We start from the raw sequence: 24,255 nt of genomic DNA, 5'->3' as shown, positions 1-24,255 counted from the left end.
ATGAAACTATCATGGAGAAATAAATTTAATAACAACAATACAACAATTGAATAAAATATTTTAGATAGTACCTTCTTGAATTAAGCTTGAATTACAATCAATACATACATCTGGAGAAAGAATTATCTGAAAATCTAGAGACTTTGAACATCTACTAGTAGAAAGAGAGACTCTTGGAGATTTTTTAGACATGAGATGAACATTTTTTAGAGAATGAATATTTTTTGTTTGCCTCCTTCTACTGACATATGATGTCTATTTATATTGATCTTGAAGTCTTCAAAGCCTTGAAATCTTGTAGTGAAATTTGCCGTATGATTCAATGGCCAATCAATTACTTGTAAGTGGTTGTCACTCATCTTTTGAATAAATTGTCGTTTGTAATCAATAAATATCACCTTTTGATAAAGCATGTCATCATAGAGCATCTTCTAAAGTTTTTTGTCTTCATATTATCCATCATAGAGCATATTCTAAAGTTTTTTGTCTTCATATTATCATTGATGATAAGAATAAATAATTTTGATAATAAATTTGATAGTATTTGTTTATACACTATAAATACATATATAGTGTATACTCACACAGTTTATACACACTCGTATTTGAAAATAATAATTTTAATAAATAGCAGAAACGAAATACCCTACATTGAAGGTATTACACCAAATTTAATGATAAGAATTTCTTATTCTTCATAAGGATCATCAAAAGGGTCTTGAGCGTCTTGAAATAAACCATTCTTTATAGATTTTAGAGAATCGTCAGAAACTGATGGAGTTTGGCGAATTTCTTGAAGTAAGCTTTGAAGTTCTTCAGGAGAAGAGGTAGCAGCATCTTTAATTCTTGCAATTAGATCAACATCATTTTAAGGAAGACTTTTGATAAAAGTGGCTTCAACCTCTGGTTTTTGAATATATATTTCTTGATAATGTTTAATTACGGCTTGTTCACTGGCTTGAGAAATCTTCATTTTATCCCACCATTTTGAGCGAAACTGTCGATTAAGCCAGGGAGGAGAGGAATCCTTTGCTTCTTGATAATGAAAAGTCCAAGACATTATCCATGGAACTTTGAATACCATAGTGAATTGTAGCATATATTCAAATTCTGGAATTTGTTGAATAAACAATTCCTTAAATTTGAGATATCCATCGTAAATTTCTTTTGGTAAACAATTTGGAAGAATTCCCATATATTTGTACCAATTGATAAACCATCTTGGGTATTCACAATTGAAGTTCAAATAAAAGAAGATAAACCATGAGTGTGAATAATTCCGAATAAAGAACGCCTTAGTCCAGGCATCTTGATAATCATAGTAAGAAAATCTGGGATAAGCAGGATAACTTATAAGAGGTTTTTCAGAATGAAGGTTTGGAACCCAACTTTCTGGAGAAATGATTTTGATGATATGAGCTTTGCTAAAATCAATGTTTCCCTCTTTTGAATTAGAACGATGAACAAAATTGACCGAACCAGATTCTTGCAAAATAGCTTGATAATATTCTCGAGTTTTATATGAATCAACATAAAAGGTTTTCCCTTGACCAAAGAGATGATTTGTGAAAATATGAAAACCTTGATGTAACTTATGGATTTGAAAATCTTCAAGAATTTGAACTCTTAAGAAATTTGGATTAAGAACATAAGGAGTTTTTGTAAAAGGGCTAGGAGTCACAGAATTTTGAGTTTGAGGAGTGATAGGTTTTACAAAAGGGCTTATCGTGTTTGTTGAAGTAACTTTTGGAGTAACAAGTTTTGACTGAAGGATATTAGAATAAAGTTGTGAATTCTTAGAAGTAGGAGTTAAAGGAGAAAAACGATTTTGATTTTGAAATGGAACAAGCTTTTGAGAGACGGGCTTCTTGTCATCATGTTTGGAAGAGGACGACGAACTCATTTTCCCTGCAAAAATTATCGAGAAAGAAAGTCAGGAAGCGAATTATTTTCTCCTTTAATAAATTCTATTTCAAAATTAAAGTTACCTAAGAGGGTTTGCCATCGAGCAAAAATTTGCTTGGAAATAATATTTTTCACATCTTTTTCTAAAATAGTTTTTGCAGATTGATAATCTATTCTTAATAAAAAACTTTTCATAAATAAATCATCTTCAAATTTTTTAATACATAAAACAATGCTTAAAATTTCCTTTTTGACAGTTGAATAATTTTTTTGTGTATCATTCCATGCACCAGAGTAATATCGAACCAATTGTTCCTCTTTTGAGTTAACAAATTTTTGTTTCAGAATTCCTCCGAATCCAATATCACTAGCATCGGTTTCAACTATGATATTGGCATTGGGATGAGGTAAATTTAAACATGGCAAAGTAGGAACCTTTTGTTTTATATATTTAATTATATCTGTATGTTTTTGAGTCCATGGTTCAGGATTATCTTTTAATCTATTATAAAGTGGTTTACATATAATCCCTAAATCTTTGAAAAAATCATGGATATAATTTAAGCATCCTAAAAATCTTTGAAGTTGCCTTTTATCTTTAATTTCATCAGGAAATTTAGTAGAAAACTGCAAGCTTCTTGTAATAGGTCTAATAGTGTTTTTGACAATATCATGTCCTAAAAAACGAATTTCATCTTTAAATAAATGCATTTTTGCTGCAGAGACAGCTAAACCATTTTGATAAATTAAATCATGAAATTATTTAAATGTTTGAAATGTTGATCAATTGATTTTGAAAAAATTAGGACATCGTCAATATAAGCAATAGCAAAACTACTTATAGGAGTTATGATATCATTCATAATATTTTGGAATTCAGAAGGGGCATTTTTATTCCAAAAGGCATTACATTCCATTCAAAATGCCCGAAGGGAACATTAAAACCAGTTTTGTATTTATCTTCCTCATGAAGTTGTATTTGCCAAAATCCTGATTTCATATCAAACTTTGAAAATATATTTGAATCATAAAGTTTTTTAGCAAATTTCGTTTATTAGGAATAGGATAACGAATCCATTCTAAAACTTTATTTAAAGGTTTATAATTGATAACTAATCTTGGTGATCCTCTTTCTAATTCTGCGGCATTCATAACATAGAATGCTGAACAAGACCATGGTGATTTAGAAGGTCTTATGAGTTTTTTATTTATTAAATCTTGAATTTCATTTTTACAATGACTTTCTAGTTCACTATTCATGTGAATGGCTCTAGATTTTGAAGAAATATATTTTTCATCAAAAAAATTTATATACGGTAATTTTACAATATGTTGTTTTCTATTCCAAAAGGCATTAGGAATATTAGAATAGGTATTTTTTTCAAATTTTAATTTTAAACCTATTATTTTATTTTGAATATTATTATCATTTAATTGATTAGTTATTCGAACACTATTTATTTCGTTAATAAGATATTTGGCTTGTTGTGTTTTATAATTAAGGACATTAATCGTTGAATATAGAGGAGGTTCACAAAATTTAAATATAATTTCTTTTCCAAAAACATTGGTTCTTATACCATCATCATGAACCATAAATGGATATAGTTTTGTAATGAAAGGTGTTCCTAGAACTAAAGGAGTCGCAATAAACATATCGTTAATATATATATATATATATATATATATATATATATATATATATATATATATATATATATATATATATATATATATATATATATATATATACGATGTATTTTTACTTGCACCACATGCAATTGAAACCTCCATGAGTTTTCAATTTCGTTCTAATAATTATTATAAATTGGTTAAAAATGTTATATTAATGTAAAACCTAAACTCTAATCCTAAATTAACTAAAGTATAATATTAAAATATCATATTTTACTTCTATTTATAAAAATATGACTTTAACTTTTTAGAATAATATAGTTAACTTATTAGTTTAAATATGTTGTCGTATGTGAACAATCGTCATTTTAAAGTCACAACTTTTGTATAATTTATGATTTTATGCAAAATAGTTAAATTATTTATTTCAATATAATATTAAACGGTTAACTTAAATGAAATTTTCAGTTAAAAATGAAAAAAAAAATTGAGAGACTCTTTTATAGATAGTTAAAAGTTATAAATTAAAGTGTTAAACCTAAGTTGTAATCCTAAATTAACAAAAAAAAACATGCAACTATTTTTTATAATCATTAATAATTTTCAAATAAGTAACTTAAAAACTAACTTACAATAAGAATAGTGAAAAGTAATCTTATATAAAAATCATAATGTTATGTTTAAAAATAAAAACAATGTTTGTTGTTCTAAATAATCACAATCAAAGAAACAAATAATATTCATCAAATAAATTTTAAAAAGTTAAACTTCTGAAACCAAATTAAAATAATTAAGATTTTCCAAATACGTTATTTTAAATAACTTACAACAACAATAGTTAAAAGCAACATTATATAAAAATTATAGTGTTACCTTTAAAACCAAAAACAATGTTTGATGTTTTAAACAATTACAATGATAAAAATTAAAATCTTAAGTAAATAGACTTTTTAAAATTAATTAATTATAACAACAACTATAAATATCATTAAATCATATATTATATTTACTTGAGACAATTGGGATTATAAAATTTTAAAAGATGTCTAAATTATCATATAATTCAAAACAAACAATGTTTATACCAACTTATTATAAGATTTATTATATAAGAGTTAACAACAACGCCACTGATATATATTTAAAAAACATATATCTGTAAATATTTCAAATATATTGTTGTATTCCGCTCAACGCGTGGGGTATTCGCCTAGTAAATAAATAAATAAAGACAAGTATTTATGTCGAAAATTTTTAATGGTTATACGATAGTTAATATCGATGAATATGTAAATTAATTAATCCAATAAATTGGATTATGGAGTAAAATGAAAGAATCAAATATATTTATAAAATTATCATAAGTTGTATATAAATATATATTAGTAAATTTGGATTATGTCGAATCGATAATATGTGCATTAATTAATCCAATAAATTGGATTAATCCAATAAACAAGTGTTTATGTCAATATGTCTATAAAATTATCATAAGTTATATATAAATATATAGTAGTAAATTTGGTGTTACAAATAATCAAAAATATGTATAAAAGATTTAAATGGTTATATTGTTTAAAAAGATATAACTAAAGTGTGTGTATATATATATATATATATATATATATATATATATATATATATATATATATTTATAGAAAATACCTACGCGTGGAAAAAAAGAACGTCGAAAACGGAGCTCATATGAAGAAGTTATGAATTTTTGAAGTTGGAACATAAAATCTCGAAATAAAATCCGGCAGCAGACCACTGGCCGGAAAACCGGCGTGTGGCGGAGAGTGGCAGTTCGAAACTGGTGCCAAATGGATGCTGACTTAATTTCCTCCACAATCAAGTTAGGTTCAGTACTCCTAGGTGTAGTATTCAGTGCCAGAATTAGGTCGAAAGTAAAAGAAAGACAAAACAGCACAAATGGTCCGTGTGGTTAGCTGAAAATTGCTACTTTGGTTCAAAAAGGTTTGAACTAGCACCAAAGGTCAAAACTTTTCAATTTGTTGCGAATTTGGTCCAAAATTTTTGAAACATTTTATAATGACGGATTTGCCCTTTATTATTTTATTTTACATTTTTCTTTTATAATAGAAATTAAAAAACAATTAAAAATAAAACAAAACAAAATAACTCTCTCTCTCTCTCTCTCTCTCTCCCTCTCCCTCCCAGACTTTTTTTTGGGGTGTGTTCATTTCTCACCGGAAAACATAAACCCTCCATCCCCTTCACATGGTTGCTCCGATCAATTCTACCATACAACGAACCACTACCGCAAACCACTATCATCTACTAATATTATTCGGCTAGGATGCACTAAACTCCCACCTCGTCCCATCCTCACTTCATCTACTTCAAGACAAATCCAGAAAAATTTCACCATTCCCTTCGATTTACGTTATCTCGCTGGAAAAAATGCTTGATGGGATACATCGGTTCACCAACACCTTTGGAAAACATGCTCGATGGGATGCATATGGATCTACAAACTCCAGCACCAAAAACCTAATCCTCAGGTAGTGAAAACCTAACCCTAAAAGCTTAAGGTGGCGACGGTGAAGCTGGAAACTCAAGCCACAAACTTCAGAGTTCAGCGAGATCGTTATCTTTGTTCATTAGGTTGATTTGGACTCCGGTAGCTAGAAACTTGAGACCCAGACGGAGGCTACCACCATCGTCTTCATCATTTGGGACCACCTTCAAAGTGCTGACATCTATCTGTTAACCCTTGCTCTGATCTCCGATCTCACCGCCTCCATCCAGATCTGTAAACATTAACATCTTCACAATATCTCTGATCTAGGGTTTTGGTTTTTCAAGGGTGGGTCTAAGACCGATCTGAAAAATCGGACGACCACCATAGCTATCAACCTAAAAAACCTTAGTTCAGGAACGTGTAGATGATGTGAAGATCTGGAAACTCTTGGTTTTTTCTTTAAACAGCAGATAGATTAAAGATGATGTTGCTCCGGCGTGATGTTGGTGCTCCGACGAGTGTTGTGTGTTGAATCAGGTTTGTGTGTTAGGTCTTGTATATCAGATATTTGGTTTTGTATATTAGATCTTGAACATATGTGTGTGTTTGGTCTCATATGTGTTTGATCAATTCTAGGTTAATTAGAGTATGTGTGTACAATGAGTCATGTTCATATGTTTGTGTTCTTGTACATAAGATTTTTGGGTTTTTAATGAGTTCTTGTGTGTTAGATTTCCTGATTTTTGTCTGTGTTCATCTGGAGAGACAAAGAGTTATGTATGTGTGTGGTGTTCGTCAGAGCTAGGTAAAGTTTCTGACGATTAAGGTTACAAAGGAAGCATCAGTGTCGACGGCGGCAGTGGTGGTGGCTGGTATTGGCGACGGCGGTGACGTTGACCGGTGGTGGTGCTCTTTTGCATTGTGTGTGTGTTAGAGAGAGAGATAGAGGGGTCATATTTTCTTTTTTATTTTCTTTTAATCATAAAAGTAGTTAAATAAATAAAAAAAAATTGAAAAAACCAAAAAGTAAGGGCAAAATCATCATTATAAAAAAGTTTAAAGCAAATTGGACCAAATTCGCTACAAAATGAAAAGTTTGGACCTCTGGTGCCAGTCCAAACATTTTTGGACCAAAGTGGCAATTTTCAGCTAACCAAAGAGACCTTTTATGCAGTTTTGTCTAAAAGAAATCATAAAAAAATGATAATAGTGAAATTAGGCCATGAATAAAATAATGAAGATTTTTATCTATAAATAGAGGTAACTTGCCTTAATTTTATGAATTACAACAAGTTTAAATCATGTTAGTTATAGTCTTGATAATCTAGAAGATAAATCCCGAGAGGCTGTCGAGTGAATAAGCCCGAGAAACAAACGTGTATCATTAGTTCGTGTTGATGTTCTGCGATTAAAGTGAGTTTTACTTTTCTATATGTGATACTCATTTATGTAGTTATTATAAAACAAGTTCATGTTAAAATATTATGATAAATATTATTTACCATTATTTACTATTATTTACTAATAGTAATTATGTGTAAACATGTTGTACGTGTAATTTTTGCTGGTTGACAGTAAAAATGTTATGCTACATATTATGTATTAGTAAATGTCATTACCATGATTATTATATGACATGCATGATTAACTAATGTAGTTAAACAGTAAATGTTTTAGGAATACTGTAGTTAAACAGTAGATGTTTCAGGACTACTATAGTTAAACAATAGATGTTTCAGGATTACTGTAGTAAAATAGTAAATATTTTTATAATGATTATATGCATGTGGTAAAATGTATAGATTGTGAACTCATTAAGCGTTGGCTTATCATATACTATTAACATTTTTATAGGACCCTCTGGGGTAAACAAGGGGAAGAATGCAGCTTGACTGTCGTGGCAACCGCATTACTCTTGAAAATTATATTTAAAAGTGTTACGTTGTTTATTTCAATAAATCATGTTTTATGTAATAAAGCTTAACCTGGATTTATGTGTGTTTATTTAAACTCTTAAAATGTCATTATTTTATAAATGAAGTTTTATTATTATTCAAATGGGGACCCAATCATATATTTTATTACCGCAGTAAATTTTTTTTTTTCATAAAAATGAATTAGGGTGTTTCAGCTAATAACAATTTACTTTCGTTTAGACTAAATGAACCCTAATACTATGTGTTAATTTCTACTTTATGGATTATTAAAGTTGGTTTAAGCTTTTGTTTGGTAGATCATTATCCTAGCATGTTAAAGCTTCAATCTTTATTGTCTTGCCTTCAAGTTTTGTGTAGTTAAACGACCGTTGATTGCATGAACTTTTTTACCTAGTTGTTTATGATCATTAAATTGCTAGATTTAGAGATTAACCATGTCCTAGTATATGTAGTAAAGTTAGTTGCTTAATTGTGTTAGAGAGCATTATCTGATCATAATATGTGCTTCATTGTTTATCTTAATCATAGATAGATAATTCTTAGATCTATTCATTCATAGTCCAAATATATCGTAAATCAATGTGGTCTACTTAACTTGCGTGATCATTGGGGTTAAAGTTTATAAATTGACATATGCTAATTGTCCTGATCATGATAACTAGTAACTTCTAATTTGGTAACCAACATATTTAATCCATTGTTTGAAATTAACCATAATAAAAATAGGGATTCGAAGCTAAACGAAACTATCTTTTAATTCTTGATTAAAACTCGTTTTCTAGTTATTTGCTTTAGTTTAAAGTTTTTTAGTAGATTGCTTTATTAAGTTTATCTGAACTTGAAAAATCAGATTACCCCCCCCCCCCCCCCATCTAAGTTTAATCCTTTGAGTTTAAGTATTATTATTATTTTCTTAATTAAAATTGTATTCCATGTGTTTGACTCTTACTTAATATACTTTACTACTACGCGACTAGGTACACTGCCTACTATGTTCTGACTGAGTTGAAAGAATAGGATATAAATTTTAAAGCTTTGTTTTATAACACATCAACATACTTATTTTTATGCATATGCATATGCATATACATAAGCATAATTGCCTTTTGCATATACTTATTCTTATATACATACACAAGTACTTATTCATATATATATATATATATATATATATATATATATATATATATATATATATATATATATATATATGCTTAGTCTTATGTATATAGAGACATTAAAAATGTTTTTTAAAAATGTATATGTGCATATGCATATGTTTTTTAAAAATATGCATATACAAAAAAAATATGAATATGTATTAAGAAAATATATATATTTTGAAAAATTCTTTTTTTAAATATTATTTTCGAAATATAAAGAATATTTTCACCGATTTAAAAAATATAAAAAATAATTAAATATTTTTTTTCAAATAAATGAAAATATACCTTATATTTTGAAATTAATATTAATTTTTTTTAAAAAAATGCATTTTTAATGCATATTCATATTTTTTATGCATATGTAAATTTTTAAGAAACATGTGCATATGTAAGGGAATATTACTTAAGAGGGTGATTATTTTTTGTTCATATTTATGTAATTTTTTTTGTACACGATTGACCAACGAACTTGTTAAAGGTGGTCAAATGTTACCATTGTGACTGACTATTTTAGGTTACAACTTACCTGACGTATACGTGACATTTACGTGACAATTAAGTAACTTTGTAATATATCTTCTAAAAGTTGACGTTCCTTTTAAATATACATGTATTGTATTTTTTATATATGGTTACGAATAAATTCGATTTTGTTGAATCGTCTTATAGAAGAAATAGCTACGAACTTTCTATGGAACAAATTGCTACAAATTTGGTTACAGAAAAATAGTTATGAGATATGCTTCGAAAATATAGCTATTAAATTTGCAATGGAAAAATTGCTACGAATATATGCTTACGAAATTTGTTACATAAAAATAGTTATGAAAATTGCTATGGAAATACGCCTACGAAATTTACTATGGAAATATGGACACAAAATAAAATTTAAAAATATTTTTAAGATTAAAAACATTTTTAATTAAAAAGTGGAAGTTCGAAAACTATAAAAAACCTCTAACAAAAGAAAACATTGTTTAAAAGTAATACGATGGATAATCACAATTGATACCACGACACTTATTCATCCAATAAGTCTTTAAGCTATTTTAAGTTTAAATAATCTCATCTTCTCTATGTTCGTGTAACTGTCTTTTCTTCTCAACTCGCACTATGATGTATGTTTCTGATATGAGTATATGTCAAAATAATAGGTTCGGATGAAAAACTTAAGTCATAAAAGAGTTAGATGATCATGATTTATGCAACATAGTATATGCCTTCAAACTTTTTTTATCTAAAAAATGTATACTTGTAAAATACACAAATACTACATAGCGTGACAAATAATAGATGAAATTAAACACGTCTAAGTTATAAAAGTTGTCAAAATGTGAACAAAACAAAGAAGTAATTATCTTCATAAGTCACTTTCCCGTTTTAATTTGTTACACACTAGTTGTGAGACTCATATATGAGATGAGTTAATTTAAAAAAAAAAAGTTAAATATGAAAGTCAAAATATTTGAGAATTTTGAATTTATAAGAAAATAAGAAAAATAATGATTTATTATAATGAAAATGTGTTTTATCTTTTAAATTTACACAAATAATTTAAATAAAGAAAAGAAAATAATGAGCTTTAATTTTGGAAATTTTGAAATTAAAATGTAAGTTTATTAGTGAAATTAATATTCATTTATTAATACATTTATTGTAATTATTACATTAAAATATTATGTGGAATTTAATAAAATAGAAAAACTCATAAAATGACATGTGAAAAAAAAATTAATTCAAAATAACCACAAAATGACATTTGACAATTTGAATGAGTATGACAAGTGGTAAAAAAACTTTCATTTATTAGAGAGGATTATGTGGAATTTAATAAAATAGAAAAAACTTATAAAATGACATGTGGAAAAAAATTAATTAAAAATAACCACAAAATTACATTTTACAAATTGAATAAGAACGTGACAAATGGAAAAAAAAACTTCATTTATTAGAAAAGATATATAAAGTAAATAAGTTGTAACTTAAGTAACCGATCACAATGATAACATTTGAATATTTGTAACAAAGTTCATTGGTTAATTGTCCACGAAAAAAAAAGTTACCTACATATTAACAAAACAATACCCTCTTAAATCATTTTCCGTTGTTTTAATCATTTATTTATTATTTCATTTGTGTGTTTTTATCATTACTTTTAGTCTTTGACAATTAGTGATGAGAAAAACGTAAGTTTTGGGATAATTGTAGCTGTTATGATAGGTTGTGGGGGTGAATTGTATATAGTGCAAAGTCCGATCTAACTTCCTGTTTTAAGTAGACCTGTCAATGGGGCGGGTTTTGACCTTGATTCGCTACAAACCCGTAAGAATTTTACGGGTTTGGATTGTAATTTACGATTCGTTTACCCGTTTACGATCCATACCCGTTTACCCTTTTAATAAATGGGTTGGGTATGGATCATTGTCGATCCGCTCCACTTATAACCCGCCACATATATATATATATATATATATATATATATATATATATATATATATATATATATATATATATATGACAACAAAATATACCACTCGATGTCTAAGTAAAATATTATTTTTATTGTATTGGACTTTGAGTATTAATTAATGTACATCTTGTTTAAATAGACATTTTATCTTTTTGAGAAATATTACTTTGTGGAACACATAAAAATTATGAAAATATAATATTATAAAAGGGTCGGGTTAATGGGTCGGGTATTCGTTGATTCGGTGGATACGGGTATGAATTCGACTATTCAAGACCCTAAGGGTTATTGAAGCGGGGTGGGTCATGTTTTTATTATTTTAAACGGGTTTGGATCAAGGGTGATTCGCTCCAAACCCATCCCATTGACAGGTCTAGTTTTAAGTGGCACAACTAGTAATTTCTAGGGTTATCGATAGAAACGTACCAAACTTTTTTCAAAAGTTTCAATAAAGTCCTAAAAGTTTTTTTTGAATAAAAAAGTCCCAATATTTTGAAAAAATCATATAATCTATCATTTGTTGTTCAAATATAAAAAATGACATTTTCGTAAATTTAGGCAAAAAATAAAAATATTGGGACTTTTCTGTTAAAAAAAAAACTTTTAGGACTTTATTGAAACTTTTGAAAAAAGTTTGAGACTTTTCTGTAAATAACCCTAATTTCTACATACATCAGTGGCATTTGTTTATCAAAACCCCGCGTCAAGAATCTCCAACACACCCGCACACATCCGGATACACATATACATATACCTGTATAGATTCATATACACACAATAACGTACACAACGAGAGTGAAAATGGAATTGCAGAGGGGATTTAAGCTGTTGCTTCAACAATACAAAGCTTTGTTCACGAAGAACTTGCTGCTCGCATGGCGTAACAAGAGGGCTACATTCCTTCAGTTATTTTCATCAATATTCTTTATATTTTTACTCTTCGCTATGCAGAAAGCAATTGATGCTCAATTTGGTTCTTCGACTGCCTTCCAGACTGTACGAGATCCCGAGCCGCTAATCGATCCTCCGATCCCTCTGTGTGAGGATAAGTATTACACTAAGCTTCCGTGTTTTGATTTTGTTTGGAGCGGCAGTGACAGTGCCAGGATTGGAACGATTGTTGATCGAATTAGGGCTAATAATCCTGGTAGGCCTATTCCTTCTACCAAGGTAATCATCCTTCGATTTCAAATTTTACTTTGTTTCTAGTAAATAAGTAATTATTTGGTAAGAGTTGTTCTATACACCTTCATTCAGACATAAGCATTTTTGTCTTCAACAATGAACATACTATTAAGGCGATCAATTTATTATCCATTGCAATAGCTTTTGGTACACTGCCGACGTCCGACGATAGAATCATAGTACGGAATGATTTTTGTTTTTAGCGTTTTCTAACAAAACAAAAAAAAAAAGAAAAGAAAAGAAAGTCACGAGACATAAGAAGAGAAAGCAAAGGAAAACAAAATTTTCTATAAGAGGAAGGAAAATTAATCATTTCTTCTTTCCAAATCCTGAAGGAAAGTTAGGAGAGAAAGTAATCATTCCATTTCCCCCACTTCCTTCTTTTAATGAAACTCGTGAACACAAATTTCTTTTATTTTCTTTTCATTTCCACTCATTTTCTTTCTTTTCTCTACTTCAACACATTAGCAATATAAACATTTTTATCTCATAAGGAAACTTTAATCATACATTTAAACATTCATCAAGATATACCGAGTTAATTCATTAAATACAAGAATCACTTATAATATTAAAGTAGATGCAAAGTATATAATTAAAAACTAAGAACTTTTAAAAGTCGTCATCTACTTGTGTTCTTTTATTCTTTTTCTTATCTTTGAAATAAACCCTTCAATCCCCAAGGCAATGATGAAGAGAAACTCCAAGCTCTTGAAGGAGTTGGCTCTATTGACATTTCAAAATCAGATTGTTTTTTGATTGCTATATGTACTGATTAATTCAGATGATCCATTATAATGTCTAACAGTTTTCATAATTGGTCCTTATTTGTTTTCCATGTATGCTCTACTGTTCTTATTTCCATTCACTTTACACAAATCCATCGCTAAAGGAAGTTTGCGACAGATCCGCGACAGACTTCCTCCATAGCCAATTACAGCATGGCTATTAATCTGGCACCTTAATGAATATACATCTTATTTATCTCTAAATCCAGCATAATTACAACTAAGTAACTAACCATGTACTTCAATATACTTATACCCACTATTGTACACCAAGATCAAATTTATATCTATATATTTCAACAAACTTCCTTATCTTTTGTGTTCCATGTCACAGGATGTTGCGAAAATTTTAGAATCTTACGTTTAAAGACAATGTAAGCAATTTCAAAGGGTTGGATTTGTTAATTTATCAGGCGACTCATTTGAGTGCCATCCATCTCCATTGATCAAATATAACACATAAATTGTGGTAATATAATCTAATTTGTGAAATTGCGAATTAAATACGTAACTATATGACAAGAAATGCACTCAAATTAGACAATCGAAAATAAGTAGTTCTTGATATGTTGTACCATATTGCAATTAGCTCTCAGTTAGGAGTCACTTTTAATAGAAACAGATTCTCATTTGAAGGATAATTGATGATGTGTCCATAGGTCAAACCTTTTCGAACAAAAGGTGAGGTGGATGCATGGTTTTTGGCGAATCCTATGAGCTGTCCTGGAGCTCTTCATTTTGTAGAGAGAAATGCTACTGTAATTAGTTACGGATTACAGACAAACTCTACACCTATTGCAAAACGAGGACATTATGAAGATCCAACATTCAAATTCGCAATACCACTCCAAATTGCTGCTGAACGCGAAATTGCTAGGTCGTTAGTAGGAGGTATAGAATTATATGTATATGATCACTTCCTTTATTAGATTTTATTATTGTACTTATGGACTGTCATATCTACTCCATTTCAACGGTGTGGCATGCAGATCCTAGTTTCAGTTGGATTGTGAGTTTGAAGGAATTTGCTCATCCGGTAGTTGAAACATACTCTTCTGTGGGCACAGCAGGACCAAGTTTTTTCCTGGCAATTACCATGTTTGGTTTTGTGTTACAGATTAGTTCTTTGATAGTCGAGAAAGAACTCAGGCTTCGCCAGGTGCTAATTAGAATTTTTTCTTTTTTTATGCTAAATGTTTGTTTACATTTATATATTCCAATTGTCATATCTCAAAATTTGTATTGTTTGTTTTCCTTACAGGCGATGGCTATGATGGGACTTTATGACACGGCTTATTGGTTATCGTGGCTCACATGGGAGGGAATCATCACCCTATTTTCATCTCTTTTCATAGTTCTCTTTGGAATGATGTTTCAGTTTGATTTCTTCTTGAACAACAGCTTTGGAGTTGTGTTTCTTGTGTTTTTTCTCTTCCAATTAAACATGGTAAAAAAAAAAAAATCTTTTTCCAAGTTGTATAAAAATAAATCCCATTCCATATGTTGGTGGATTAACATTTTCTAACTTTTACTGCCAGATTGGTTTTGCGTTCATGTTTTCATCATTCATCAGCAAATCCACTTCATCCACAACTGTCGGTTTCTCCGTATATATAGTTGGCTTCCTGACACAGGTAACTTCATTTTTTATTGCTTTTACAAAAAGCTACTCACTTTGCCACGTGTCAGATCTGAGATCTTTTTTCCTTTATGCATGAAGGTGGTTACGATATTTGGATTTCCCTACACTGACAACTTCTCTAACACACAAAGGATCATCTGGTCTTTCTTCCCACCTAATCTTCTTGCTAAAGCCCTTCAGTTGCTTGCTGATGCTACTTCCACTCCTCAAGACCCTGGTATCAGGTGGAGCCATATTGGGAAGTGTGCACCAAATGACATTGACTGTATAATAACAGTGGTATGTACTATTTATTTCGTGTTTGGCTACCACATCTCTCTCCATGTAGAAATAGAAATCAGATTGAACAAATTTGAAAGAAAACAGAAATTGATGAGAGGAGAAACAAATTTAAATTGATTAACTAACTCAACTAACAACTGTCAACAGTGTGGATCATAATAACTACGCCAGCATAATGGTCAACTCTATTCAACAGCTTCATTTTGTTTTGTTTGTTTGGCAGAGTGATATCTATATATGGCTTGTATCAACCTATATCCTGTGGGTTTCCCTTGCAATATACTTTGATAATATCTTCCCCAACTCATCAGGTGTAAGAAAACCAATTTTCTACTGTCTGAACCCTGGATACTGGTCAGGGAAAGGTGGAAACAAGGTGGAAGGTAACTGAATGAATAGATAACCATATGTTCTTTCTATTCTTGCAAATTCTATTGTTATTGTTATCACTAAAACATCTTAATCCGTTGTTTATTTAAGAGGGTCGGATCTGTAGTTGCATGTGGTCTGTTCCAACATTGGGAAACACGTATCCAGATGATGAAGATGTACTTCAAGAGGAAAACATTGTGAAGCAGCAACATAGAGAAGGTTTTGTTGATCCAAATCTTGCAGTTGAGATACATGGTCTTGAGAAGGTATATCCTGGAAGAACTAACATTGGTTGCTGCAATTGCAAGAGAAGTGCACCTTACCATGCACTCAAGGTACAACACTATTTTTTTATGCTCTTGTGAAAGTATATCCTGCAAGCTGATTTTACTTTGAACTTATTTACAGGGCTTATGGATGAACTTCCCAAAGGATCAGCTTTTTTGTCTTCTAGGACCAAATGGAGCTGGAAAAACTACTGCAATCAATTGCTTAACAGGAATCACACCGGTCACTGAAGGAGATGGTAATCTGTTCTTTTTGTGTGGATGTTTACCTGTTGCAGTTATTTATTTATTTATTTTAAATGAGATTACATTAGTTTTAAATGTCTTATGATTAACAGCTCTCATATACGGACATTCCATCCGAAGCTCTGTTGGCATGTCAAATATCCAGAAAATGATAGGTGTTTGCCCCCAGGTGAGGGTGACTACTTTCTTTTTATATCGGTATTTCATTTGAAGTGATTATTAAGGATCATAATTCAGAAAGTAAGAATTTGTGTGTGTATGGATCTGTTTTGCAGTTTGATATTCTTTGGGATGCACTGTCTGGTCAAGAACACCTCTATCTATTTGCCAGTATCAAGGGCCTCCCCCCTGCTTCACTTAAAACGGTGCGCCCTAATTAGAGTGTTATATATGCAGTCACTTTTGTGCTTAAATAATTTTCAAGATTTATCCTTATTTCATTGTTAATTGTTATACAGGTTGTTCAAAAATCATTGGCGGAGGTAAGACTCACAGAGGCAGCCAGAGTAACATCTTGCAGCTACAGTGGAGGAATGAAACGCCGCCTCAGTGTTGCAATAGCTCTAATCGGTGAACCAAAGTTGGTCATCTTAGATGAACCGGTAAAAAAAATAAACTAAATTTTTTGTTTTTTTTACCACAACTCATGTGAATCCATATCATCATCATATTCAATCCATTTTGGTCTAAACTTCATGTCTTCAGACTACTGGCATGGACCCCATAACTCGAAGACATGTTTGGGACGTTATTGAGAATGCAAAGAAAGGGAGAGCCATTATTCTAACAACACATTCAATGGAAGAAGCTGATATTTTAAGTGATCGAATTGGAATCATGGCAAAAGGTAGGCTTCGCTGCATTGGGAATTCAATCAGGTTGAAATCAAGATTTGGAACTGGTTACATTGCCCATATAAGGTTCTCAGCCACCTCTGCTAATGTGACTCCTTCTAGAGAAGATGTCACTGCTCCAGCATGTCATGAGGAAGTGAAGCTGTTTTTTAAAGATGTATGTATGTTGTACTTTACACAACTTTTCTGAGGTTTAGTTGTTTTATATATCCTTTATTTAGACAAAATTACAAAAATGGTCCCTGTGGTTTGCCAAAAGTCATAAAGTCAGTCCCTACTAATTTTTTTTGATGTAAATGGTCCTTATGGTTTGCAAAACTTGCACAAATGGCCCTTTTTACTAACCCGTTAGTATTCAACCGTTAGGGGCTGAATCTGTAAGGGTATTTTAGTCTTTTCAAATATAAAGGGACTGAATTTGTGACATTTGGTAAACGACAGGGGTCATTTTTGTACTTCGTCTTAAAATAATGAAAATGCTAAGAAATGACGGAAGGACTCGAACTTGAGACCTCCACCGTTTGTTCCAAATAAACCTAAGCCTTATGCCACTAAGCTGAATCCTAATTTGGTTTATAATTCCAAAACTAACTTATATTACGTAAAATCGTAATTACATTAACAATAATAAATAAAAAAACATATTTTTACAAAAAAAAAGTTAATAAAACAAAATATAGTTTTTGTGTATTGTAAAAAAAATATTTTTTAGAAACAATTTTTTTAAGTATTTGTTTTACATAAAATATATTTTTTAATTTATTTAAAAAAATACGTTTTCGCATAATATGTTATTACATTTCTATGATCCTAAAACATATTTTTAGCGTTTTCATATAAAAAATAATTTTTTTTTCTTTCACATAGAAAAACAATTTTTTTACGTATTTATTTTATGGAAAATATGTTTTTTTATATATTAAAAAAATACGTTTCCAAAATGTTATTACATTGTTATAATCCGAAAATATATTTTTAAATACATAAAAAAAACGTAATAACATATTATACAAAAACGTAATCCTAAAAAAAGCGTAATTTTTTTTTGTATATATTTATTTTATGTGAAGTATGTTTTTTATGTTTTTAAAAAATATATTTTCGTATAGTACGTTATTACGTTGTTAAAATCCTAAAATATAGTTTTACGTTATCTTAACAGCTTTAGTTGATTTAAAGCGAATATTCAAGTATTTTTTTACGTTATGTTTTCATGTTCTTAATGTTTACATAAAAAAAAATACTTGTAGATTTGCTTTAAACCAATTAAAGACGTTAACATAACGTAAAAGTATATTATAAGATTATAACAACATAATAACATATTATACAAAAATGTATTTTTTAAATACATAAAAAAAGAATTATTTTACGTAAAATAAATACATAAAAAAAACATGTAGACTAGCTGTAAAAATTCATTTTTTCTTCAATACGTAAAAGTACAATTTGTTTTATTAAAAAACAATTATGTAAAAAAATTGTAATTTATTTTTTATTTATCTTTTTTTTGATATTTTACATAATATAATTTATTTTTCGGAACTATAAATCAAGTTTGGATGCAACTTAGTGGTATAAGGTTTAGGTTGATTTGGGAGAAGGGGAAGAGGTCGAATCCTCCTCCCCTCATTTCAATTATTTTTAGATGAATTACAAAAATGGTCCCTGTGGTTTACCAAATGTCACGAATTCAGTCCTTTTATACTTGAAAAGACGAAAATACCCTTACAGATTCAGCCCCGAACGACTGAATACTAACGGCGTTAGTAAAAAGGGCCATCTGTGCAAGTTTTGCAAACCACAAGGACCATTTACATCAAAAAAAATTAGCAGGGACTGACTTTGTGACTTTTGGCAAACCATAGGGACCATTTTTGTAATTTTGTCCTTTATTTATTATTAAGTTTTTTGGATTTATTATGTTTATAGTGTTTAGATGTAGTTCCAAAAGACGAAAACAAGTCATTCCCGACGTTCGTTATCCCACATTACAAGGAGGACCGACTAACTGTAAGACTTGACATTTTAGTGATTATAACACATGTGCAAACGATTAATACCGATTGAATTGAGATTATGTGTCTGGTTTGGTATTAGAAATTCTTCGAGGAACTAGAAAATAGAGAGGAGGAATTTGTTGAAGGTCATCACTAGCCTGATAGAATCATGTTATTGTCTAGAAGAAGTTAGCATGTTCTAGAATGATCTGGAAGATTCTAGACCATTATGGAATTCTATGGAGAAGTCTAGAAGATGCCAGAAGATTCTAGAATACTCTAGAATGAGATGGAAGACCCTGGAAGGCTATGGAACATTCTAGAACACTATGGAAGGCACAAGAATGTCTATACTTATCTAGGACATTATAGAATATTCTAGAAACATATAAAAGCTTGTAATTAATATAGAATATGGTAGATAGTTTTAGAATAGTCATGAATGTATGTAGATCTAGAAACTTCCTATAAGGAGGTGGAAACACCTATAAATAGGTATGGAGCTCATTTGCTCCAAATCAATCCCAACATCCAAGTATCCTAGAAAGCCTCAAAGAAAGCAAAGTGTGTAGTAGTCTCACAAAGTGTAAGATCTTCTTAAGCGTCTTAATAAAAGTCTTGTTGTTTCCCATATAAAGAGTCGTGTTCAACAATCTGGTATCAGAGCAAGGTTTCTTGATAGTGAGAACGAGTGATTCTCGTTGTATCGTGAGTAGTTTGTGACTCTGCAAGTTTAGTATCGAAACTAGCTTGTTTGGTATTACCGAGGTACTGCCAACACGATGGGTGATCTCCAAGTCGTCGGAGGAATCAAGAAACTCAACAACAACAACTACAAAACGTGGGAAACATGTATGAAGTCCTACTTACAAGGACAAGATCTATGGGAGGTCGTTGGTGGAAGCGAAACTACGCCACCAGAGGAAGACGTTAATGGTGCTTTACGTAAATGGAAAATCAAAGCAGGCAAAGCAATGTTTGCCTTGAAGACCACAATCGAAGAAGAGATGTTGGAGCATATTCGGGATGAGAACACCCCGAAAGAAGCTTGGGACACGTTTGTGACGCTTTTCTCAAAGAAGAATGATACGAGACTACAACTTTTGGAGAACGAGCTATTATCAATCTCACAACGTGACATGACGATTGCTCAATATTTCCACAAGGTCAAGTCAATATGTCGGGAGATTACTGAACTAGATCCGCAATCCGTCATTGCAGAAGCTCGAATGAAGAGGATCATTATCCATGGACTGAGGCCGGAATATAGAAGCTTTGTTACTGCTGTACAAGGATGGCCCGTTCAACCATCACTTGTAGAGTTTGAGAATTTGTTGGCCAGCCAAGAAGCTATGGCTAAGCAAATGGGAGGCATCACGCTGAAGAGTGAAGAAGAAGCACTCTACACAAGTAAAAGTCGAAGGAATTTCAAGCCACCTTCTAAAGAAGGATACAAAAATGCTGACAAAGGGAAGAGTCAGCAAGGAACCTCACAACCATGGAGATCTCAAAAGACCGACAATAAGAGTTCTTGGGGGAGGAGGTTCGAAGGCAACTGCAACAATTGTGGAAAGTTGGGCCACATGTCCAAGGATTGTTGGTCAAAGAAAAAGTCTGTGGAAAGCAATGTAGTAACTTCCAAAAAGGAAGTAGAGGATGAATGGGATGTTGAGGCACTATGTGCTATAGAAGAGAATAAGACTAAAAGAGGAAGGCTAATGTTCGTGGATGCCAGGGTAAATGGAGGATACACCAACGCTTTGGTAGATACAGGTGCATCCCATAATTTCTTTGCTAAAGATGAAGCTAAAAAGTTGGGCATCAAATACACCAAAAATCCAGGCCGGTTGAAAGTCGTCAACTCTTTATCCAAGCCTATCATTGGTGTTGCATATGGAGTACCTCTTAAGATAGCAGAATGGGAAGGCACCATAGACTTGACAGTGGTGCATATGGATGACTGTCGTATGGTATTGGGAATGGATTTCCTAGACAACGTACGACCCTGGTCATTTGAGAGAGATGATATCATGCGTATCACAAAGGGTTCAATAATTCACATTGTACCCTTGAAGAGGAATATGATTGGATCCCGAATGCTATCAACTATGAAACTCAACAAAGGTCTCAAGAAGAGCGAGACAAAGTTTATGACAACATTGGAGGAGGAAGACGTTCATTGGAAGATGGATGCTCCGAAGGAGAATAATAACATGACATCACTAGAGTTGCATAAAAAGTCTCATCTTAGACGAAAAATGGAACATGTGATGGAGAAACTGGATAAGGCGAAAAAGAAGAAAAACACATTAATTCGTAAGAGCAAAGTAGAATTTCTCAACAGAGCAACATCTAAACTAGATGAGCAGATCAATAAGGGATCACGTCATAACATGTTAATATTGTGGAAATTTTCCAAAGCTTGTAAAAGGGACAACTCACATGCTTACAAGTTTCTCAAAGGGAGGCATAAGAAACTACACAAGACAGTTCAACAAAGTCAGGAACAATATTATGCTGCAAGAAAATGCAACCACGAATGTCGTTGTCAACTACGAAAACAATATACGAAGCAACGACTACAACAACTAAGAAAAAACCAAGCATGTGGAAGAGAAAAAGTTCTCAAGGAAGAAGTCAATATGCGACAGATCAAGACTGATAAACAAATAGCGAAATTATTCACCAAAGGGCTAAGTAAAGGAAAAAGTGAAGGTTTTAGATGTCAGCTCAACATGATACGAAGAATGGGGGCTAGTGCTGAGGGGGAGTGTTGAAGGTCATCACTAGCCTGATAGAATCATGTTATTGTCTAGAAGAAGTTAGCATGTTCTAGAATGATCTGGAAGATTCTAGAACATTATGGAATTCTATGGAGAAGTCTAGAAGATGCCAGAAGATTCTAGAATACTCTAGAATGAGATGGAAGACCCTGGAAGGCTATGGAACATTCTAGAACACTATGGAAGGCACAAGAATGTCTATACTTATCTAGGACATTATAGAATATTCTAGAAACATATAAAAGCTTGTAATTAATATAGAATATGGTAGATAGTTCTAGAATAGTCATGAATGTATGTAGATCTAGAAACTTCCTATAAGGAGGTGGAAACACCTATAAATAGGTATGGAGCTCATTTGCTCCAAATCAATCCCAACATCCAAGTATCCTAGAAAGCCTCAAAGAAAGCAAAGTGTGTAGTAGTCTCACAAAGTGTAAGATCTTCTTAAGCGTCTTAATAAAAGTCTTGTTGTTTCCCATATAAAGAGTCGTGTTCAACAGAATTTGGTATATCGGACATACAACTGAGTCTTGCGACTCTTGAAGAAGTGTTCCTCAACATCGCAAAACAGGCAGAATTCGAAAGTGCTGCAGCTGAAGGTAGATTCACCACATTGACTTTGACCTCAGGAACCTCTCTTCAAGTAATTGTCTTCCACATATTAAATTTCATTAAAAATTAAAATTAATACCATGTAATCCCTAATTAAAATTATGATGGTTATATAGATACCAATTGGAGCACGATACATAGGAATTCCAGAAACTACTACAACAGAAAATCCACGAGGAGTTATGGTGGAAGTTTATTGGGGGCAAGATGATACAGGCGCACTCTGCATTTCAGGGCACTCAAATGAAACACCGATACCATCTCATGTCCAATTGCCCGATGTTTTTTCTCATAGTTCTCGAAGAAACTTTTTGGGCCGATCTGGGCCGGTCCATGGAATCGTTATTAATCCTAATTAATGAAATTGGTAATCCAATATCTTGATTTATCATTTATATTGATTGCATCTCTATATCAGACCATCAATCAGAAATAATACATAGATGTAGAAGAAAGTCTATTCAAAGGAATCGGTGATGGTAACTGTTAAATATTGTAAATTGTTTAAATTTTGTACACCATATATAGTATAGGGTCCCTTTGAAAAAATTTATCGACGCATCTATCCTAATCTACTAACAGAAGCAACCATCATAAATTAGATAGAGAGTAAGGCATATTATTTAGCGACGGATTACTGACTGAAACAATTTACCGACAGATTAGGCGGACTATTTAATGTTTTACCATTCAGATCACCAACATATTATATGAACTTTTTATCGACAGAATTATGTCGTAATCCGATTAGTCAACTAGCTGTTTAAAAAGAACATTTAAAATTACAGAAATATCTATTATAACAAACAAGTAGATCAATTCAAATGTATGGATCCAAGTAATTACTTACTTCTCGGGGGTTCACGGATATAACCACAGGTATCGGGTATCCCATTAATAGAAAAAATCATGGATCAGTTCAAACATCTTCATTTCACATGGTATATTTCATATAGTTCACAGATTATGACAGCAAACTCACATATCAATAGCAGGTCAAACAGTATATAAGATTAATGCATAATTCAATAAATATCACCCGATTAAAAGTTTCAATTGATAAGCAAAGATCAAAAGACTTTGTAGATCATAATCAATCTCACCAATATGTTTTCATAATTGCTATTAATGGCCACATTATAATGCTACATAAATAAATTTTGACAGCTTTAAGACAACAAAATGAATTACATGGGAGGTTTTTTCACTTATATAAGTACTTTTAGACTATATAATCTTTGCATGGGAAGGATTGTCTTTTTGAGTTTTGATTACCTTAAAAAATGTCAAAAGTCAAAGTGATTAAAAAATAATAAATCTTCTATACATGTAATTAAGGGTATTTAAAGTTTTAAACAAACGGACATGTTGGAGCTTCAAAGGTCAATGATATAAAGATAGATAGGGGAAGGAAAATACGAATAATCCAGTGTAGCACTAGCACCCATAATCTATTGACACAGAAAGTACATTTTAATTGTACAATATAGATTACCTAAGTCTAGTCCCATATGATAAAAAACCACAATGATAACATTTATATTTGAATAAAAAGATTTGTCAAGCATATACTAGCTTATACTTATATTGTCACAATCACATG

At 31.1% G+C, this 24,255-nt stretch overlaps 1 pseudogene across 1 annotated transcript; it reads left to right on the top strand.

Moving 5' to 3' along the window:
- The first annotated feature begins 12,296 nt into the window (after positions 1-12,296).
- Positions 12,297-23,173, top strand: LOC145133794 (ABC transporter A family member 2-like; annotated as a pseudogene). The gene is made up of 17 exons (XR_013718937.1): positions 12,297-12,768; positions 14,231-14,462; positions 14,561-14,730; positions 14,833-15,018; positions 15,110-15,205; positions 15,292-15,492; positions 15,719-15,878; positions 15,976-16,202; positions 16,276-16,393; positions 16,493-16,569; positions 16,676-16,765; positions 16,859-17,002; positions 17,106-17,411; positions 19,187-19,267; positions 19,355-19,400; positions 22,541-22,683; positions 22,769-23,173. The product of XR_013718937.1 is annotated as an ABC transporter A family member 2-like (transcript).
- Positions 23,174-24,255: the final 1,082 nt, after the last annotated feature.

Source organism: Lactuca virosa, chromosome 1 (assembly GCF_052849685.1).
Source record: "Lactuca virosa cultivar CGN04683 chromosome 1, Lactuca_virosa_CGN04683_v6, whole genome shotgun sequence".
Classification (NCBI taxonomy): domain Eukaryota; kingdom Viridiplantae; phylum Streptophyta; class Magnoliopsida; order Asterales; family Asteraceae; genus Lactuca; species Lactuca virosa.
This window is presented reverse-complemented; position numbering and strand designations above follow the sequence as displayed.